Here is a 7,783-nt window from a genome sequence, read left to right on the forward strand (position 1 = left end):
AACCACCTGAGAATTAATCATAGACATCATCCCCCTGTGAAAAGATAAACTGAGGCACATTAAAAATGTTAAGAACTTATTTGTGCAAAAATAGATTCAAATCAGGCAGCACCAGACCAGAAGTGATTAGGAGAGCTCCACCAATAGGGTCCAGAGGCAAGATTTTTATGGAGAAAGGTGGAAGCAAAGCAAGGACATTGTTTGATTGGCTGTAGTGTAAGCATTTGCCTCATTTGGGAAAGCTTACTTGGCTGTTTGTGATTGGTTGTCTTTAGGTTCTGATTTCTTAACCTTGAGGTCTTTACATGCTTAGGTTTTGGTTTGCTTACATAGGTTATTAAGGTACTAGAACCTTCTCAGTCAAATGACTTCCTTGTTTAATTAATTTAATGTACTTCACGCTTAAATACCTCAGAATTTATTTTCTAAAGACAAAGATTTTTTTTACATAACCACAATACAATTACCAATGATGAGGTTTTTTTGGGGTGATAGTGGGGTTCGTGGGGTCCAGAGGCAACGACCAAGAAAGAATTCTTAAAGACGTCTTTGTTGCAAAAAGGTGATTTATTGAAGCACGGGGACAGGACCTGTGGCCAAGAAGAGCTACTCTGGACCACAGGAGAGACTGGTTATACACTATGGGGTTGGGGGAAGTAAAGTCGAGGGGAAGTTTCCTGTGAGATTTTCATATGCTAAGATTACAGGATCCTGGAGGCCTAGCTATTGTCAAGCTAAGGTTGTTTTTCCCTCTAGCAAAGCATTGACATTAAGGTAATAAGGAGTTTCTGGAGAAACTTTGCTCTGCCAGCCTCCAGTATTTGTCAAAGGGCTGCAGGTTATAAGGAAATTGGGTTCTATCTGCCATTTCCTTCTGCCTTTGTTTCTCGCATCACTATGAAGGGGTGATGTTGGGGCTCCAGGAAACGGAGTCTGTTGGTTTCTGGAGATTAGGCTATTGATAAGATTGCCTTTTTCTTGTGATTTACTAAGATATTTGTCAATAGATGGAGGCTCAAATCCTGCAGGACTATGATCTCTATTAGTTATCCCTTTGTTTTTCTCCTTTCCTTCGTTCTTGGGCAGCCAGGAGTGCCCAAGGAATATCACAAGTATGGCACCTGGGGGATGGGGGAGCGTTTGCGGCCTGTCAGCTTGGCTTATGCTCCCTTATCAACCAATATCAAGAAATTTAACATTTATACAATACTATTATCTTACACATAGTCCAGAAATGATTTCATCAACTCTTCCTATAATTTCCTTTCTGGCTATTTTCCAGGATCACCCTTTGCATTTAGTTGTCAAGTTTCTTTAGTATCTTGAAACTGAAACATTTTCCTCAGTATTTATATTGCTTTTTGACCTTGACGTTTTTGAAAATTATAGGCCAGTTATTCTGTAGATGTTTCTCATTTGGGGCTTCTCTATTATTTCCTGATGATTAGTTTCAGGTCATAGAGTTTTGGCAGGGAAATCACAGAAGAGATGTGATATCCCAGGAGGCACTTGTATCCATTATTTCAATATATTTGTAATAATAGTTGTTAGATCAATAGCTTCATTATGAAACGTATTATCTAACCTTTCTTATTTCCACTTTTTTTTAAAGTATAGGACCTTAGTGTTGGGAATCGTCTTCTACCCACGGTGAATTTCCCCCTCAACATTCTTACAGAATAACTTCTGTTGTGTGTGTTCTTGTAATATTGAGATTTATAGTAAATAAATATTTGCTCTTGTCCATGGTTTGTGGCACACACCTCCTAGAACCTTTGTAATTTCTTAAGCACTAAGAGCTATAGTGACATCTTTTCCAGTTCCTCAAATAGCTCCAGAGCCAGAAGGGTGAAATTGGTGTCTTTTGTTATTCCAAACAATTCCACTGAGGCTATGTTAATGAAGTGGTGTTTTAAAGGCCCTAAGGAGGTTCTAGTTCAAGATGGCCACTTTAGGAAGACTCTGAACTCACCTCCTTCAAGGAACACACCAAATTAAACTTATTAATAGAACAATTCCCCCTGAAGAACTGAGGGCTGACTAAACAGCTACTGAGCAACCAAAGATAGAGAGAATGGCATTGGAACTGCAAGAGAGACAGAGACACAGTAACAAATGGAACCCCCGCCATTGAGGCTGCAAACATAGTGGGGAGGGATAGTACTGAGGTTCTGGGAATAGATCCCTGGGTCCTTGAGCACAGGACAAAAGCCATGGTTTAAAAGGGCAACTAGCATATAAAAGAGACAATGCTAGAACCCTGGCAAGTGGTGGAGGAGCTTTGGGAAACCTTTCCAGGTCAGAGGGACATGGTTTACCTTTTCACCCACCTAGACCGGGGCAGGGTCTGGACACCGAAACAGACAGGTGCGGTTGTCTCAGTGAGACTGGGACTTAAGTGAGCCCAGGAGTCACAAGCCCACATCAGCGCTAGTCATGCTGGGGCACGGAAAAAGGAGCTGAGTTTTAAAAGGTCCCAGGAAGGGGCACCCAGGTGGCTCAGTCAGTTGAACAGTCTACTCTTGATCTCAGCTCAGGGTCATGAGTTCAAGCCCCACATTAGACTCCATGCTGGGCGTGAAGTGTACTTTTAAAAAAAAAAAGGGCCAAGGAGATGTGGGAATGCTCTCCCCATGCCACCTTAAAATCCCACACTGGATCAGGGTCTGGACATCATAAGGTATGGGTTGGGATGGCATAATTGGTGGGTCCAGATGCCATAACTGGTGAGTTGGATTGGCACAGAAAGCTTATGACCTCAGCAAGTCCAGGGTCGACAAACCCACACCAGCCCTAGCCATGCTGGGACACAGAACTGCAGGAACATTGTCTCCCCCTCCACTTTAAAAGCACAGACCGTAGGAAGGTCAGAATACCATAAGGTAAAGTTTTCGTTGCCATAAAGGGCAGGTTCAGAATGCATCCTTGGAGGGTCCTGATGCCCCAGTGAGCAGGTCTAGAAACCATAACTGGTGGATCCATTCATCACAGGGAACTTGTAACCTCAACAAGTGCAGGAACCTAAAGCCCATACTACCACCCCCCCCCATCACACTGAGGCACAGAAAAAAAAAAAAAGACGAGGTTTAAAAGGTCTGAGAAACTGTGGGAAAGTTCTCTCCCCACCTACCTGAAAAGGCCAGACTAGAGCAGAATCCAGCTCACAGAGAGTTTGTGACTTCAGCGAGACCAGGGTCCATAAGCCCACACCAGTCAATCTTTGGTGTTGGGGTATAGAAAACACGTCCTGATTTTGTGGATTTTTAAAATTTTTAAAATATTTTTTTAATTCAACATATATATTTTTTATTTTAAAAATTTGTCTTGTTTTGTTTTTATTTTTATTTTTTTGGTTTTGTTATTTTCTTTCTGCTTTTTTCTTTTCTATAATTTTTTCTTTTCTTTTCTTTTTTCTATTATTATTAATTATTATTATTATTTTCTTTATTCTTTCTGTAAAAAGTCATAGTTTAAAGGAGGCTGCACACTGAAAACCATAAAACATGGATGAAAGAAATTAAAGATGATACAAGCAAATGGAAAGGTATCCCATGCTCATGAATTGGAAAAATTAGTGTTGTCAAAATGTCCATATTACTTAAAGCAGTCTACAGATTCAGTGCAATCCCTATCAGAATATCAACAGTATTTTCCACAAAACTAGAACAAATAATACTAAAATTTTTATGGAATCACAGAAGACCCCAAACAGCCAAAGCAATCTGGAGAAAGGAGAACAAAGCTGGAGGTATCACAATTGTGGATTTCAAGATATACTACAAAGCTGCAGTAGTCAAAACAACAGGTACTGGGGGAAAAAAGACACATAGATCAATAGAACAGAATAGACACCCCAGAAACAAACCCACCTTTATATGGCCAATTAGCCTATGACAAAAGAGGCAAGAATATACGGTGGGGAAAAGACAATTTTTTCAATAAATGGTACTCGGAAAACCTGACAGCTACATTTGAAAGAATAAAACTATACTACTTTCTAATATTATACACAAAAATAAACTCAAAGTGGATTGAAGACCCAACTATGATACCTGAAACCATAAAATTCCTTGAAGAAAACACAGACAGCAATTTCTCTGACATCAGCCGTCACAACATTTTTCTAGCTATATCTCCTAAGACAAGGGAAACAAAAACAAAAATAAACTGTTGGGACTACATCAAAATAAAAAGCTTTTGCACAGCAAAACAAAACAAAAGGATAGCCTACTAAATGGGAGAAGATATTTGAAAATGATATATCTGATAAGGGGTTGATATCCAAAATATATAAAGAATTACATAGCTCAACACCAAAAAACAAAAAACAAAAACAAAAACAAAAACACCCCAAATAATCCAAATAAAAATGGCCAGAGGACCTGAATAGACATTTTTCCAAAGGATACATCCAGATGTCCGAGATACATGAAAAAATGTTCGGCATCAGTGATCATCAGGGAAATGCAAATCAGAACCACAATGAGATATCACCTCACACCTGTCAGAATAGCTAAAATCAAGAAGACAAGAAACAAGTGTTGGCAAGCATGTGGAGAAGAAAGAACCCTTGTGCACTATTGGTCAGAATGTAAATTTTTACCACCACTGTGGAAAATAGTATGGAGGTTCCTCAAAAAATTAAAAATAGAAATTCTATATGATCCAATAATTCCACTACTGGGTATTTACCCAGGAAAAATGAAAACACTAAGTTGAAAAAATACATGCACCCCTCTGTTTATTGCAGCATTGTTTATAATAGCCAAGACACGGAAGCAACCTAAGTGTCCATCAATAGATGAATGGATACAGGAAATGTTTTACATACATAATGGAATATTACACAGCCATAAAAAGGATGAGAATTGTGCCATTTGAGACAACAGGGATGAACTAGAAGGTATTGTGCTAAGTGAAATGAGTCAGACTGAGAAAGACAAATATTATATGACTCTACTCATAAATGGAGTCTTTTTTAAAAAAAAAAATTTTTTTAACGTTTATTTATTTTTGAGACAGAGAGAGACAGAGCATGAACGGGGGAGGAGCAGAGAGAGAGGGAGACACAGAATCGGAAGCAGGCTCGACGCGGGCTCGAACTCACGGACCGTGAGATCGTGACCTGAGCTGAAGTCGGGCGATTAACCGACTGAGCCACCCAGGCGCCCCATGGAGTCTTAAAAAATAAGTGAAAGCAAAATCAGAACTATAAATACAGAGAACAAACTGATGGTTGCCAGAGGGGAGGGGATAGGGAGGTGGGCAAAATGGGTGAAGGAGAGAGGGAGATACAGGTCTCTGGTTATGGAAAGAGTAAGTCACAAGAATAAAAAAGCAGGACATAAGGAATACAGTTAATGATATTGTAAAAGCAGTGTAATAGCACAGATAGTAGCTATACTAGTGGTGAACATAATATAATGTAATAACTTGTCAGATCATTAAGTTGTACATTTGAAACTAATATAACATTGTGTGTCAACTATACTCAAAAACATAAATAAAATACAATAAATAAATACAATAAAGTTGAAAAAAAGCCTTCTAGGTCCAAGTATCTCTTTTATGTAACTGGCATTTGGGGAAATTAATATGTCAAGGAATCTTAAACATAGACTTACTGCAAGTGTGTAAAATAATGTACGTTCTTGCATTTTTCAGAGGAGATAGTCCATAACTTATATTAGAGTCTCAAGCTATTTGTAACCATAAAAATTAAAGACAATAATTTTAAATATGTTATTTTTAGATAAAAATTACTTATATGTCATTTTTAAAAAGCCCCTAAAGATGGTTGCCAGGGGAACCAAACCAATGTTAGAGGGTTGGAACTTTCAGTCCCACTATCTCTAGAGAGGGGAGGTGGCTGAAAGTTGAATAATCACCAATGGCCAATGATATATCGATCATGCCTATGTAAAGAAGCCTCCACAAAAATCCATCAGGCTGGAATTTGGAGAGCTTCCAGGTTGGCGCACACACCCACATTCCAGGATGGTGGCACACCCCACTTCCAATGGGCCAGAAGCTCTTGCACTTAGGACCCTTCTGGATCTTGCTTTATGTACCTCTTCATCTTGCTTATCTGTATCCTTTATAATAAACTGGCAAATGTAAGGAAGTGTTTTTCTGAGTTCTGTGAGCTGTTCTAGCACAGTAATTGAACCCAAGGAGGGGATCTTGAGAATCTCTGATTTATAGCAATTTGGTTAGAAGCACAGGTTGATAAACTGGACTTGTGATTGGCATCTAAAGTGGGGGCAGCGGTCTAGAAGGACTGAATGAACCCTTCACCTGTGGAATCTGATATTATCTCTGAGTAGATTGTAAGACTCAGGTGGATTGAATTAATTATAGGACACCCAGCCACTGTTGCAGAATTGCTTAATGTGTGAAAATCCCATCCCACACATCTGGTGTCAGAAGTGAAGTGGCATTGTAGCTGAGTATTGAGAGTAAGGAGACATATAGGAGTGTTTGCCTTGATAGCCCCCACACAACAGTTGGCACTCAAGAAGTGTTTGCTGAATGAATGAATGAGTGAATGAATGAGCACTTGCAAACTTTCAGTAACTGGACAGTTTCCACCACCCTAGGAAGTTGACATTTGCATTAGAAATGAGAAATGGAAGAGCTGACATTTCCAATAATCTTCTAGCCATTTGTTCATTTCTCTCAAGAAACATGGGAGAATAAACAATGAATAAATACAAAGAAAGTAAACAAGGAAGGAAGGAAGGCAGAAGGAATCAAGAACTAAATGAAAGAAAAAGTGGCTGAAGGAAAGCAGAAAGACAAGGAACGAAAGGAAGAAAAGAAAAAAGATAACCTCAAAAATTATGAAGACATTTTATTAAGTTGCTGTAATCTTACCCACTTTTTTCTTTGCTGGTACATGTGCATACCCTGACTGGGGCAATATTGTCTTCGAGGATGAAGCGATGAATGGAAGGAGACAGGAAGACTAGGAAACTTAAAGCTGGAAGAGAAGGTAGAAAGGACTAGGGGTTAGACAGACAAGACAAGATTCCTTCAAGATGCTCTGAGGCCCAGGCTCATAGGCAAGACAAAGGTCCAAGGACTATGGTTGGGTCTGTCTGTAGCTCTGGGTGCATAACTGGCAGCAGAAGATCCATCATTAACTCTGGGACCATCCCAACACTTGGGAAGAACAGAGTGAGAATACCAGGCAAGGGAGTAGCCATCCATCATGCATCTGCTTATAACACATTTGCTGAGCTCTGTCTGAGGTCCTGGAGATTCAGCAAAAACAACCAGAAAGGTCCTGACTCTCAAGGAACTTAGATTTATGCAATTTTGAGGGTCAGCTCATAGGTAACAGGGGCTTAACACTTGGAAGAAAATTCAGGCAAAAACCTCCATCTTTCAAAAGGGTCCTATCTATCTATCTATCATCATCATCTATCATCTGTCATTTTTTCTTTCTGTCATATTATATATATATATATGTTATATATATAATATATATAATATATATTATACTAGTCAGATTAATTAATTAATTAATCCTATGCCTCAGGAGATTAGAACTGAAGCATAGCCCCAAATGAGCAATTTTTAGTAGAGAATGGAAGCTATAAAATTTTGAAGACATAGTTAGGATTGAGGGTAGTAGAAGCTACTTACATTTCTAGGGAGAGGTCTGTAATCCCTGATAAATCCTGAGAGCAAGTTCTTGTATGGGAGAATTGCAAATGAGAAGACCTGCTTCCAACACCCAGGCCCTGGGTCTGTCTGAGGTGCGCATATGAGGCTGGGT

The sequence above is a fragment of the Lynx rufus genome, unplaced genomic scaffold (assembly GCF_022079265.1).
Source record: "Lynx rufus isolate CCGP_SWC_20201006 ecotype Redwood Valley unplaced genomic scaffold, mLynRuf1.p SCAF_7, whole genome shotgun sequence".
Classification (NCBI taxonomy): domain Eukaryota; kingdom Metazoa; phylum Chordata; class Mammalia; order Carnivora; family Felidae; genus Lynx; species Lynx rufus.